At 42.2% G+C, this 15,853-nt stretch overlaps 1 non-coding gene across 1 annotated transcript; it reads left to right on the forward strand.

Moving 5' to 3' along the window:
• Positions 1-380: 380 nt before the first annotated feature.
• Trnas-uga lies at positions 381-455 on the forward strand. Its single transcript has one exon. It is a non-coding gene; the product is annotated as a tRNA-Ser (tRNA).
• Positions 456-15,853: the final 15,398 nt, after the last annotated feature.

Below are 15,853 nucleotides of genomic sequence, written 5' to 3' on the forward strand. Positions count from 1 at the left end.
AAATAACTAAATTTTAGTTGAAACTTCCTGGCAGATTAAAACTGTGTGGCGGACCGAGACTCGAACTCGGGACCTTTGCCTTTCGCGGGCAAGTGCTCTACCAACTGAGCTAACCAAGCACGACTCACGCCCCGTCCTCACAGCTTTACTTCTGCCAGTTTTAATCTGCCAGGAAGTTTCATATCAGCGTACACTCCGCTGCAGAGTGAAAATCTCATTCTGGAAACATCCCCCAGGCTGTGGCTAAGCCATGTCTCCGCAATATCCTTTCTTTCAGGAGTGCTAGTTCTGCAAGGTTCGCAGAAGAGCTTCTGTAAAGTTTGGAAGGTAGGAGACGAGATACTGCCAGAAGTAAAGCTGCGAGGACGGGGCATGAGTCGTGCTTGGGTAGCTCAGTTGGTAGAGCACTTGCCCGTGAAAGGCAAAGGTCCCGAGTTCGAGTCTCGGTCCGGCACACAGTTTTAATCTGCCAGGAAGTTTCATATCAGCGTACACTCCGCTGCAGAGTGAAAATCTCATTCTGTAAATTTTACTTCTTTTGCGTGTACAGTATAGTTCGAAGAAAACACGATAAATATGTTGTTGATTTGGGGCTATACCGGGTCAAAGTTTAGTACACAGAGCTACCACCTACAGCATCAAGAACGGTTTAAACCAGGCTAGGCGCAGAGTCGAACTGAGCTTGAGTGGCAGACAAAATCGTAGTTGCTGACAGCCTCTTCGCAAACCATGTCCAGATGTATCAGTGGCTGAGTGATCCGAGAACGAGGTTGGCAGGATAACTGGTGGACATCTTCTGTAGTGAGGTGACAAATTCATTTTAGCTAGGAAATCTTTGGGATTATCTGGCTGCCTCTGTTTCTCGGCTTTAGAGATTTGCCGCGAAGTGACTTCGCTGGTACCACCCAGAGGACACGTGTGACTTATGAAATGTCACAGACGCGAACAGCCAAGACTCTCACGAAAACTGAATTCAGTACCATCGATGAATGGAAACGCTACTGGCAATAGAACCGTCCTCTACAATGTCTGATACTGCCTAGCTTCCAGAAGAAGCCCCCTGGATTCGACCACCTTCGAGAAATTTGGACCACCCTGAACCACATCCGAACGGGCCACGGAAGGTGCGGAGACATCACCATCGTGTGACTGGTGCAGAATGACAGAAAGCTGGTCATGTTGTACCAATATCTCCCTCACGTGCCTACAAGGATCTTTTCAAAGATTTTCTGACAGTGACGAGTGATGTGACAAAATACACAAAGACTTGCTATCCATATACAGCTGTTGTTATTGGTGTTATTTCATTTTGGAGAGCTGTGTTTAAATATTGAGATGTAGTAGTTCTGTAACTTTTATGTGTGTATTGCCGTCCGATAAATAAATAAAAATTTACTGAGATAGGTAGGGACAGCTCCTGCGTAATCTTACTCAAAGATAACGTCACAGAGACCCCGAAGATAGGGCACAGCCGCCGGCCTTGAAATGTCAGAAATGTTATCCACACTACCGGCTATGCGAACCACAGGTAATCGTGTTGTATAACCAATGTCAAGCCATACCCTCACATCAGATGTTCGGCCCTTATGACGATGACGAATGCAATTTGGCATTTTTCGTTGCCCTTCGAGTCTCAACGGATACGTCCATCGTGAACGCAGAATCTAAACACTGTAAATGTCCTATTTGTTTTGTATAAGGTCTACCATTATTAATTTCGCGTCTATATGTATTGTAATGTTAACGTTATTTTAACTGAATAATCTAAGTGATATTCTCACGTAACCGCTATCTGATGAAAGCCAAATCCATCAGAAATTGTGTAGTTGTATTCCAATTAACTTCTACCAAAAATCATTAAAAAACCTAAAATTTGATCCTAAGGAAGCTATCTTGTTAATCTCTGTATTATACAGTGCAGCGAACAGTGATACAATGCGTGACGTCACACTAGATATCTTGCAGCTCCAACACGAAAAGCTAGCGGAGTAAAAATCCTGCATAAAATGACAAATTGAACTTTGAAAGAATAAATGTTTCTGTTAGAATGCCCTGCAAATTTAAGTACCCATACTGACTAAGTAAATTCCGAACACTGAACGACACGCACGCTAACATGCAACACAGCGCTGTAGGACAAAGAATGTCTGACAAAAGAAATTAGATCTAAAGTAGACTTTAATTGAAGTGCCCCTGATGATGCTTTTTAATGCAATACTTAACTGTCAATAATCTTACTGTATCCTAACAGTGCTGGTAAACTGGCTCAACAAACTTCCGTGGCTTACCTTGTGACAACGAAAACTCGGTATTTGCTAGAAAGCGGTGAATGCTACATCTACAGCTACATTTATACTCCGCAAGCCACCCAACGGTGTGTGGCAGAGGGCACTTAACGTGCCACTGTCATTACCTCCCTTTCCTGTTCCAGTCGCGTATGGTTCGCTGGAAGAACGACTGTCTGAAAGCCTCCGTGCGCGCTCTAATCTCTCTAATTTTACATTCGTGATCTCCTCAGGAGGTATAAGTAGGGGGAAGCAATACATTCGATACCTCATCCAGAAACGCACCCTCTCGAAACCTGGCGAGCAAGCTACACCGCGATGCAGAGCGCCTCTCTTGCAGAGTCTGCCACTTAAGTTCGTTAAACATCTCCGGAACGCTATCACGGTTACCAAATAACCCTGTGACGAAACGCGCCGCTCTTCTTTGGATCTTTTCTATCTCCTCCGTCAACCTGATCTGGTACGGATCCCACACTGATGAGCAATACTCAAGTATAGGTCGAACGAGTGTTTTGTAAGCCACCTCCATTGTTGATGGACTACATTTTCTAAGGACTCTTCGAATGAATCTCAACCTGGTACCCGCCTTACCAACAATTAATTTTATATGATCATTCCACTTCAAATCGTTCCGCACTCATACTTCCAGATATTTTACAGAGGTAACTGCTACCAGTGTTTGTTCCGCTATCATATAATCATACAATAAAGGATCCTTCTTTCTATGTATTCGCAATACATTACATTTGCCTATGTTAAGGGTCAGTTGCCACTCCCTGCACCAAGTGCCTATCCGCTGCAGATCTTCCTGCATTTCGCTACAATTTTCTAATGCTGCAACTTCTCTGTATACTACAGCATCATCCGCGAAAAGCCGCATGGGACTTCCGACACTATCTACTAAGTCATTTATATATATTGTGAAAAGCAATGGTCCCATAACACTCCCCTGTGGCACGCCAGAGGTTACTTTAACGTCTGTAGACGTCTCTCCATTGATAACAACATGCTGTGTTCTGTTTGCTAAAAACTCTTCAATCCAGCCACACAGCTGGTCTGATATTCCGTAGGCTCTTACTTTGTTTAGCAGGCGACAGTGCGGAACTGTATCGAACGCCTTCCGGAAGTCAAGAAAAATAGCATCTACCTGGGAGCCTGTATCTAATATTTTCTGGGTCTCATGAACAAATAAAGCGAGTTGGGTCTCACACGATCGCTGTTTCCGGAATCCGTGTTGATTCCTACATAGTAGATTCTGGGTTTCCAAAAACGACATGATACTCGAGAAAAAAACATCTTCTAAAATTCTACAACAGATCGACGTCAGAGATATAGGTCTATAGTTTTGCGCATCTGCTCGACGACCCTTCTTGAAGACTGGGACTACCTGTGCTCTTTTCCACTCATTTGGAACCTTCCATTCCTCTAGAGACTTGCGGTACACGGCTGTTAGAAGGGGGGCAAGTTCTTTCGCGTACTCTGTGTAGAATCGAATTGGTATCCCGTCAGGTCCAGTGGACTTTCCTCTGTTGAGTGATTCCAGTTGCTTTTCTATTCCTTGGACACTTATTTCGATGTCAGCCATTTTTTCGTTTGTGCGAGGATTTAGAGAAGGAACTGCAGTGCGGTCTTCCTCTGTGAAACAGCTTTGGAAAAAGGTGTTTAGTATTTCAGCTTTACGCGTGTCATCCTCTGTTTCAATGCCATCATCATCCCGGAGTGTCTGGATATGCTGTTTCGAGCCACTTACTGATTTAACGTAAGACCAGAACTTCCTAGGATTTTCTGTCAAGTCGGTACATAGAATTTTACTTTCAAATTCACTGAACGCTTCACACATAGCCCTCCTTACACTAACTTTGACATCGTTTAGCTTCTGTTTGTCTGAGAGGTTTTGGCTGCATTTAAACTTGCAGTGAAGCTCTCTTTGCTTTCGCAGTAGTTTCCTAACTTTGTTGTTGTACCACGGTGGGTTTTTCCCGTCCCTCACAGTTTTACTCGGCAAGTACCTGTCTAAAACGCATTTTACGATTGCCTTGAACTTTTTCCATAAACGCTCAACATTGTCAGTGTCGGAACAGAAATTTTCGTTTTGATCTGTTTGGTAGTCTGAAATCTGCCTTCTATTACTCTTGCTAAACAGATAAACCTTCCTCCCTTTTTTTATATTCCTACTAACTTCCATATTCAGGGATGCTGCAACGGCCTTATGATCACTGATTCCCTGTTCTGTACATACAGAGTCGAAAAGTTCGGGTCTGTTTGTTATCAGTAGGTCCAAGATGTTATCTCCACGAGTCGGTTCTCTGTTTAATTGCTCGAGGTAATTTTCGGATAGTGCACTCAGTATAATGTCACTCGATGCTCTGTCCCTACCACCCGTCCTAGACATCTGAGTGTCCCAGTCTATATCTGGTAAATTGAAATCTCCACCTAAGACTATAACACGCTGAGAAAATTTATGTGAAATGTATTCCAAATTTTCTCTCAGTTGTTCTGCCACTAATGCTGCTGAGTCGGGAGGTCGGTAAAAGGAGCCAATTATTAACCTAGCTCGGTTGTTGAGTGTAACCTCCACCCATAATAATTCACAGGAACTATCCACTTCTATTTCACTACAGGATAAACTACTACTAACAGCGACGAACACTCCACCACCGGTTGCATGCAATCTATCCTTTCTAAACACCGTCTGTGCCTTCGTAAAAATTTCGGCAGAATTGATCTCTGGCTTCAACCAGCTTTCTGTACCTATAACGATTTCGGCTTCGGTGCTTTCTATCAGCGCTTGAAGTTCCGGTACTTTACCAACGCAGCTTCGACAGTTTACAATTACTATACCGATTGCTGCTTGGTCCCCGCATGTCCTGACTTTGCCTTGCACCCGTTGAGGCTGTTGCCCTTTCTGTACTTGCCCAAGGCCATTTAACCTAAAAAACCGCCCAGCCCACGCCACACAACCCCTGCTACAACGTAGCGCAGCAGCAAATCTGCAAAGAGACTTGCATTAAAAAAAACTGCATTATGAAACTGACTTTTAATGAGTACAACAATCATCGCAAAATTCACTTATTGTAAAAAAAAAACATAATTCTGTCAGGTAATTCATTAATGAAGTGAAAAAGAAGTGGTGAGTGTATGGCTCTGAGTCCAAGCCGCGTGAGCGGGTAATTTTGTTTAATCTGATCACGACGATCTGAATCAACAAAGAAAAATTATACCGAAAATCTGTATTTTTCGAAGTCATGAAATTACGCATAAGCAAGCAATGCGCCCCAATATTACCTGAATATCTTCACACTTCTAAAATCAATCTTTGCAAAACCATATTTCCAAAAATCAACATTCTCTGAGTCCCCATGTCCGTGTTATGCTAGTTATTCCCCATGCCGCTCAGCAACGTGACTGACACAGACTCTGTCACTTGATACCCGCGAATGCTACACTGGTGACGAGAAACTGCTCACAACCAAGTATCACATTTTAAAGAATGCGTAACACTATGTTGTCTGTAATGATGTTATTTTATTTTGCTACCGGTTTTGGTTCTGAACCATCATAAACGGCAGCTGGATACATACAAAAGTGGACAACGTGACAAAGCCAAACGAAATAAGAGAAAAATAAAAAAAAAGTTAAATCGATCAAAATACGAAAATTATCACAGATGTATCACATTTCATACAAGCTTTAATGTAAGTTACCGCACGAAGCTATTATTGTCATGATAATATAAAATCAAAAATTGTAACAATATAAAAATGTGATGGGACATTGGCACTTGGCACAAGAACAACAAGTGTTATACAGCAATACAAGTCAAAGAACTTCAAAGTCAAAGATGACCGACTTCACCGAATCCACAGAAGTTGACATTAAATAGTTAGTAATAATCAAATTACAAAGCTGAAGTATTAACAGTTCTACACTTAACTGAGAATACATAAAAACACCAATGAAATTAAATATCTCGCTTTCTGTTATTTTATGTTTTATTTTATTGGTGTTTTATGTATTCTCAATCAAGTGTAGAACCATTAATACTCCAATTTTGTAATCAGATTATCACATAATTATTTAATGGGAACTTCTTTGGTTTCATTCAGGACTGTCATCTTTGACTTTGAAGTTCTTTGACTTGTATTACTGAATAGCACCTGTTGCCCTTGTGTCAATGTGCCATCATATTTTTATCTTGTTACAATTTTTGATTTTATATTATCTTGGCAAATCTGGTTTCCTGTGGTAGCTTATGTTAAAGCATGTATGACATGTGATACAAGTGTGATAATTTTCTTGAGTCTTTTGATCGATTTAATGTTTTTTTCCGTTTTTCTCATTTCGTTTGGCATTGTCACGTTGTCCACTTTTGTATGTTATACAGCTGCCGTTTATGATGGTTCAGAACCGAAACCGGTTGCAAAATAAAATAACATTATTGCAGACAGCATAGCGTTATGCATTTTTTTTTAAATTTGTATATGCTGTGAACCATTGCTTAAGCAAGATGTTCAAAAATCACATTATTTGTATTTAGAACCTTTGTGGCGTAACATATCCATTATTAAAGTCATCTTCCGAGAAATATCTGGTGTACAATTGTGAACTCATAGAATAAAAAGAGAACTGGCATCATTCCCATCGGCTACCAAACATAAGCTAGAGTCCTTACATCGCCTCATAACTCTTCTGAAGAGACGAAATGATGTGACCAGTGTTGATGGCGCGCCAATTTCGACGCGCCCCTCTGGCTACCTCGAAGCCTATACAGTAGTCGCTGTGGTGACAGCTCCGTAAATCGTCTATCTGTCCGTTTCGACACTCGTGATCTTGACTCGAAGCAAGTGCAATGGCTGTACGATCGTACACGGACGAGCGAACAATGATGTCGGGCGCTAGACGCGTGGGGCCTCTAAATCATGCACGGCGTTGTTAGTCTCCTGATCCCTGATACCATTGATTCCGTATTCGCTCAAAAGGCGTGGGGGCCCTACCAGCAGAACCAGATGCTGCAGTTTCTGTAGGCCACGGTCCTGCTGCTGTCGAATTCCGACAGCTGCGGGTAGACGATTTCACTTTTTTACATCAGCACGAACTCATCAAAAACAAACGAGATTAAGTATATGATTTCTGAATGAGAAACCCTTCATTAAATACAGAATGTAAATCGTGGTACTACTGCATACTTGATGCTGCTAATGAACTGTGTCATAACAGGTGGCAAACATGGCTTTACGACTGAGTCGTCCCTGTGGATGCTTTCTGGATCGGCAGGAGCGAAAAAAAGCGTAACAGTTGCGGTGGAATGTGAAGGCTAAGTTCAGTGAGTTTTTTTAGTTTTAACAGTATAGTGCACCATCAGTTCTTGCCACAAGGTCGAACAACCACTCTGGAGTATTACTTACAGCCTCAACGCCGTTTACGTGAAGCAGTCCGAATGAAACATTCGGAGAGTAACGAAACATTTCATGACTTATGCACCATGATAATGCATCTGTTCACACTTAGTTGCTTCTTCGTAATTTTTGGCCAAAAGATATATTGTAATGAAGCCGCCCCCCTCTCCCACCACCGTATTCGCCCGATATGACCCTAAGTGACTCTTTATGTCCCCAAAAAGAAAGCAAACCTTGAAGGACCGTCGTTTTATAAGCATAAATCAGATTGCAAAAGCATCGCTGAGAGAGCTAAAATCTATCCCAAACAATCGAGTCCCAGAAGTTTTTCGGACATTGGGAACAAGGCTGGCATAAGTATATAATAAAGTAGACGAATAAATAAAATTCTGTCAAAAAAAAGTTTCCGTTATTTTTGAGCACACCTCAATTTTGACGAAGCAGTGAGTGAAGTTCAAAAATGATTCAAATGGCTCTGAGCACTATGGGACTTAACATCTGAGGTCATCAGTCTCCTAGACTTAGAACTACGTAACCTAACTGACCTAAGGACATCACACACATCCATGCCCGAGGCAGGAATTGAACCTGCGACCGTAGCAGCAGTGCGGTTCCGGACTGAAGCCCTAGAACTGCTCGGTCACAGCTGCCGGCCGAGTGAAGTCAGAACTACCTCGTTGTACGATACATGTTACGGCCAGCCGATGACGTCACAGTGATAACTGAGGATTAGCAGGAATTAAGTTCGGCTGTTTAATGAAATGAAACTTTTTTTGTTTGACAGACACAACATATAGATAAAAAATTAAGACAATGGTGTGAGCAGTAGATAGACATGCAGGATGGCTAAATAAACAATTGTGGAAGATACTAATGAAGAGGTGGATGAATTTTGCTGTACTGTAAGTAGAATAAATAAATCAGAAAGGAAGCAAGTTTAGAGTTTAGCATCCCATTGACGATGAGATCATTGGAGCATAAGATCAGAATACAAAAGGATGGGGAAGGAAATCTGTCTCGTCTTTTCGAAGGTAAGATTCCACATTCGTCGGGAATGATGTAGGGTAAGCTGCTGAACACCAAAATCTGGACTGCGGGAAAGGTATTTCACCTGCTGTCCTCTCGATTTCGTGATCAGCTTTCTACCACTAAGGCACCTCGCAATTCCCTAGGACTAATAACAGACCTCATTTATGTGTGTAACCATAGCAACATTAACGTTGAACAATCAAATTTTAAGTTACTGCAAAATTTAGTCCGGGATTTCCCAGAAAGGAATATGGTTTGCGCCCGCATCTCGTGGTCGTGCGGTAGCGTTCTCGCTTCCCACGCCCGGGTTCCCGGGTTCGATTCCCGGCGGGGTCAGGGATTTTCTCTGCCTCGTGATGGCTGGGTGTTGTGTTCTGTCCTTAGGTTAGTTAGGTTTAAGTAGTTCTAAGTTCTAGGGGACTGATGACCATAGATGTTAAGTCCCATAGTGCTCAGAGCCATTTGAACCATTTTGAACTGACGGCGACGGCGCACAAATGCTGCGCAGCTAGCGCCATTCGACGGCCAACACCGCGGTTCCTGGTGAGTCCGCTGTGCCGTGCGTGTGATCATTGCTTGTACAGCCCTCTCGCAGTGTCCGGGGCAAGTATGGTGGGTCTGACACACCGATGTCAATGTGTTCTTTTTTCCATTTCCAGGAGTGTATTTGTAAGGACATGTGAAAGAGAAACAAGATGTGTGTGATGTCCTTAGGTTAGTTAGGTTTAAGTAGTTCTAAGTTCTAGGGGACTGATGACCATAGATGTTAAATCCCATAGTGCTCAGAGCCATTTGAACCAGCCAATATGGTTTGCATAGTACCAACGTTATAATTGACTTTATGCTTTTGTATGATCAAGGGATTCTATAAAATTTATGTTGACAGTACTAGTTGGCAAAGTAGCACTGCAGTTAATTAGTGGGATATCATCATGGCGTCGGTGCAAAAAAAAAAAAAAAAAAAAAAAAAAAAGCTCAATGAGTGTTAGAGTTTTATCGGAGTCAAGTGTGCCGCACTAACTTTGCACACGTGTGTGATAGAGAAGGCAAGTGTACATGAGTTCATAACTTAAAAACTGATGCATTTGAAAAGTGAAGAAGACATCCACCTTGTTCGGTAAGGAGGCATTTAGTAATCAAAGAAATCTGTCACCTGTAATACGAAATCTGTTCAGTAAGCTGTTGAAAGGGATTGCGAATACAGGGCTACACGAATTATTCATTTCACAAAATGGATCATGACAAGTGTATTAAGTTTGCACTTCTCACATTGCGGCTGACAATGGAAAGTTCTTGTGTTGTCTTCCAAGAAATGCAAATTTCTGTAGTAACGCAAACATTATTTAGATTCCCCTCCAAGACCAGATATTATATTATTAAATTACTTTTATGCGATCATATCACAAACATTATTTACTCTGTGGTAGTTCGTGGTTAAAACAGAATGTCTAAAGTGTTATTGGAAACCATTACTTCAGTAGCGAACGTCGTTGAACCAGGAACATCCACTTAAAACAGTACGCATATCAAATTGTGGCAAGAAAAGTGGAAAAGTTTCTATGTTTAAACTGTACAAAGATAAACATTCCGTTTATGTTAAGTAAGAAGCTGTTACTCGGTTTCAGCAATAAAATTTCTGAAAACTAGAGCTGAAAGGAGCAAAAAGACCAAACGTTGTAATTTATTGATCCAATTCAGTAAACGGAAACCTATCTATGACGTGAGTACAGCAGAGCATTGTTTACCAATGTTCTCAGTGTTAGCAAGCTTTATTGTACATTCGTGGCCGAATGAAATTGTATATAAAACTAGGACCTCAATTTGGATACCTGATATCAGAATATATCTAATGATATCAGAACGTATCTAATAAAACTGTGACGTGTCACAATTCTTCACGCCTTAAAACACCCCACTAGGATTAACCGGCATCAGTGCTACCACACTGACGATGTATCAACGGTGTGTCGATTCTCCAAAAAGGACAGGAATTCTGCAGAGATAGCGGGAGATTATCTAGAGACGTAAGGTAGCCTGAAGCTAGTAGTCGGCCCCTATACGTAAATTTACGCACTTCTGTTGGAAGAGCACTGCCCACAAAAGGCAAATATTGTGATTCGTGCTCGGTTCCTGGAAAATGTCGAATGTCTTTGTTGCTGTGATGATTCCAGCTTACGGTAGGTCTATAACGTAAATGGAATTTCGTTTATGATATTCCTCAGTATGCTTCCAGTCTGCAGAACTTCTTGGTTGTTTCAGTGTGCTAACCCACACTGTTAACAACCAGTTACCTTGGTGTACACCGGTCTCACACAAAAGCATCTGCGATACTTCAACATTATATTCAATATGAGCGCCTCATTTTCTTCGGATCAAGAAGCACTTCGTTATCGTATATTCTTATTAAACGTAGAGACGGATGAAATCTTCTTTCGCCATTTGGTTTCTATTGAGGATTGTAACTCCATTCTAGAAACTGGGTGCCCATGCGCTCTCGTACCGTTATTCGTCTATATTCATTTTACTGCAAGTATATACCTCATTTCTTTCCATTGACTGATTATAGCGTTTCTACATCTTGATGATGTTTTTTTAATAACATGCACACAAAACAGTGTCCTGCTATCGTTAATTTATTTTTTATTATGAGAACTTCCTTAATTTGTTACCCTAATTTTGACTTTGTACTGGAAACTCCTATTGATAATAGATCATCTGTGTAGGGGATACAATCTCTAGTGTTTTTCAGCTTGTGAAGTAGTTCAGTAGTGTCTCCATGCCAATATCCCACAACTTGGGGCCATACGTGCATAGAGCCCTGTAGGCAGCCACTGGCGTTCTTTTTAGCTATTTCCTTTCTGGCACGTTCTAGTTTCATCTGTCTGTCTGTGTAATAATCTTGATGGGTGTTATATAGACACCTCGGATTGTCCTTCTGTTTCAGTCCCTTAGATGGGGCAGAACACCACATGTTATCAAACATACAGACTAAGTAAATGATTATACCTATGTTACATTTATTCTCTGAAGTGTTGACAATATGCAGAGCGTGGTAAGCGCAGCATCTGCGGAGCTCATCCTAGTAAAACCTCACTGCAGGGGATTCGAGCCAACTAAATGTCTGCGACAGCACAGTAAATTTTTCCTGTATTTGAGCTAGCGCATTTACCGAGTAAATCGATCGAAAGGATTCTATTGGAACAAATAAGCCCTCGGTCACAAATATTAAATCAAAGTTGACCTGGTTTCGACGCTACTATGAGCGTCGTCTTCAGAATTAGACTAACTGTACTAAAACAAATAAGGTATGTAGTACATTAATAAAATTAAAGTTTGTACTGACTGGAAAAGATGCAGTACTTACAAGTCACATATTAAAAAAGATCTGAGCCGGAAAGGCGACGTCATGAACAGTTGTGAGATGGCGAGCCGCTAAGGGCTGCTCGTACTGTGGCTACTCGTACTGTGAACAAGCCTTTCCGGCTCAGATCTTTTTTAATATGTGACTTGTAAGTACTGCATCTTTTCCAGTCAGTACAAACTTTAATTTTATTAATGTACTACATACCTTATTTGTTTTAGAACAGTTAGTCTAATTCTGAAGACGACGCTCATGGTAGCGTCGAAACCAGGTCAACTTTGACTTAATATTTGTGACCGAGGGCTTATTTGTTCCAATATAATTCTGACACGGTCACTGAACCTTAGCAGCTATGTTCAGAGTTTTACGATCGAAAGGATTTAGTTTTTCTGGGTACTTCTCTTCCCCCTGTTTTAGTGTGATTACTAGTTTAATAAAATTCTCAGATAGGGAACGACTTGTCCTATTACTTGATGCAACACTTCTCTCGGCCCGGGTAATACCAGTCTTAATTCCTTGAGAACGTATGGAATTACAATTCAGTTATTATTACTCGGCAGTGGCTCAATCCTAACAGAAGTAACTCTAAATGTATATACGATTACAGGCTAAGAAAACAAAAGTGCCAATACGTTACGTTAGAGCAGTCACGCAAAACATGTGTAATGGGAGCAGCTGAAAGATAAACCGTGCAGTCAACCTCCAAATTATGATATACCGCCCATGAATGCCTACCAGTTCTCCGACTGGTTGCTAAACAGCATGTGGTCGGATCGTTACAAATCACATTTACTGATGACGTAGAAAGAGAACACAGAACGGCTAACCACAGCACAGTTTTCGACACACTCTTCGTCCAGCTGCTACAAGAACACCGTGAGGGTACTGCGTCGTTTGTAGCAGGCGAATTCATTAAAGCGATAATTTTTATGTCAAAGGAAACTGGGGAATTTCTATCTCAAAATTTCTGTGAGTATCCTAGAAAATAACTTACAGGCTTCACGTCAGTCTCCCACCAGCGGTGAAACTTAAATGTGGTACATGAATACGTCCTATAGTATTTTGACCGATATCACAAAACGAGGAAGCTGCAAATGATCATTGACCTGTCGCATTACCTACTGTTGTTGTAGTGGTCTTCAGTCCGAATACTGTTTGACACAGCTGCCCACACTGGTCTAATGGTTCAAATGGCTCTGAGAACTACGGGACTTAACTTCTGAGGTCATCAGTCCCCTAGAACTTAGACCTACTTAAACCTAACTAACCTAAGGACATCACACACACCCATGCCCGAGGCAGGATTCGAAGCTGCGACCGTAGCGGTCACGCGGTTACAGACTGTAGCGCCTAGAACCGCTCGGCCACCACGGCCGGCGCACTGGTCTACCCTGTGCAAACCTCTTCGTCTCTGAGTAACTAATTCGAACCTGCTTATCGAAGTCAAGCCTTGGTTTCTCTCTTTGCAGTTTTTACCCCTACCCCCACCCCGCCACATTAGCTTCCTCCACTAAAAAACTGACGCGTCCTTGACGCCTCAGGATGTGACTTTACTCTTGTTTTAGTCAAACTGTACCACAAATATCTTTTCTGTCCAGTTCGATTCAGCATCTTATAAACTGCTCTCCTGTTTCGAACACCTCCTACGGTTCAGCCACAGTTTATGCCGCGAAACCTACCCCCCGATAATGAATGTGACTCAGTGACATCCCAATCTGACATTTTGACTAGTGATAGGAGATGGCCATCTCACAGACAGCGCAAAAAGAAGGGGGAAAGTTACTCGGAAGTAACACAGCTGACTACTGGAGACGTACATGAGACTGTTAACCACATACTACCCGTCCTCCAAGTGTAATAAATCGCACCTTATATGTCCGATTTGTTATATATCCGATTTGTGTCATCTGTTAACAGACATTGCCTAACAACCTGTTAGCTTTCAATATCTATGCTGAAAGCAATGATTTGTAGTTACGTAATTTTAATAGCGGGCAATCTCGGAGTAACTTCATCAGTGACAACTTACATGATTTGCTGAAAACATTTTATGCAAGAAGAATTTCTAATACGAAACGCACGTGCAATGTAACTCTAGCTTTCAATATCTATGCTGAAAGCAGTGATTTGTAGTTACGTAATTTAATAGCGGGCAATCTCGGAGTAACTTCATCAGTGACAACTTACCTGATTTGCTGAAAATATTTTATACAAGAAGAATTTCTAATACGAAACGCACGTGCAATGTAACTCTGAATCAAGCGCAACACAAACGCATGAGGCTCACCATCTCACGAAGGTACATGAGAATTCTAAACTACTGTGGCGATGAATAAACATCAAGCCGCAGATTTCACGTTCCTTCCGAACAACAGTTAGGAATCACGAAAGAAATAATTGTGCAGATGCGCTGAAAACTTCGTCGTGAGTGAAAAAAGCTGCTTGTGAACCTGAAGCTATAGATGCCTAGCACAGATATGGAATCAGATCACCAGGTGCTCCGAATCAGCTGAAGCTGTGAATAAAGACCCAATATTCTGCATGTGAAACCTGCACGTTAAAATACAGACGAAAATGATACAACTTTACCTACCTTGACTTCTACAATGGCTCCCAATGACATGAATACTACTGCAGTCCTTGTAGCTTGCTGCATTCTCGCCATTATAGCGATGTTTGCTAGTCTAAAGCGTTTATATACGCACTAGACAAATGTCGGCTAAACTGTAGGCTACAGCCTGCTTCTCCGGGCGAGGGACAAGGAAGAAGTGCCTTTGTCGTGCAAAGCGTGGGGGAATGGAACCAAACTGTTTTTTCTCCTAGCGCTGTCATTGGCGGAAGCCAGTCAAAGTTCTTCGCTCATGCTACGTTACGCCCGTACTTTCTCGTTATGGCAAAATTAAGCTCGCCGCCCAAAAACAACTCACCCTTAGAGAAATCATTACAAGCATTATTTAATATAGTTTAATTCCGCCTCTGAAATTGATAGCCGCCTGATTCGCTCAGAAAGAGAGTCAACGAGGTTGTGCAAGTACGTCACATCCTGATTATGCTACTCGCTGTTGATCTGATAGCGCAATTCCACAGAAAGCAGGGATGCCGATGGTTGTTCCAATATGTCCCACAGATTTTCTATGGGGATCAAGTCAGGTAATTTTGCAGGCCAGTCGAGATGTAATATGGTGGGGGAATGAGCAGAAAAACGGTCACATATCTTTCCAGCCCGATGGACTTGCCTTGTTCATGTGCCGTTGTGAGAAATGGTCTCTTGCGACGTTACCGAATTCTAATGTTCGTTGCACGCAATTCCCGTCGCAATGTTCTGTCGCTAGCAGGTGGGGATGGACCTTCATTCACTGCCTGCGGCAACTCCTACCAGGTTCAGAAACGCGTCTCCTATCTCTGTCAGGATCTTTTTCCGACCACAATTCTGACGTCGTGTTTCATGACCACATGTGTTAGCCGGCCGAAGTGGCCGTGCGGTTAAAGGCGCTGCAGTCTGGAACCGCAAGACCGCTACGGTCGCAGGTTCGAATCCTGCCTCGGGCATGGATGTTTGTGATGTCCTTAGGTTAGTTAGGTTTAGCTAGTTCTAAGTTCTAGGGGACTAATGTCCTCAGCAGTTGAGCCTCATAGTGCTCAGAGCCATTTGAACCACATGTGTTACACCACTGCTTGTAGACACGCTGAACAGTCTGCCGCGAAGCATCAAGAAATCCGGCAGCTTCACACACAGTATGGCCATGGGCACGGCCAAATTCCCCTTTTTGCCACTCTGACAC

Source organism: Schistocerca americana, chromosome 3 (assembly GCF_021461395.2).
Source record: "Schistocerca americana isolate TAMUIC-IGC-003095 chromosome 3, iqSchAmer2.1, whole genome shotgun sequence".
Taxonomy (NCBI): domain Eukaryota; kingdom Metazoa; phylum Arthropoda; class Insecta; order Orthoptera; family Acrididae; genus Schistocerca; species Schistocerca americana.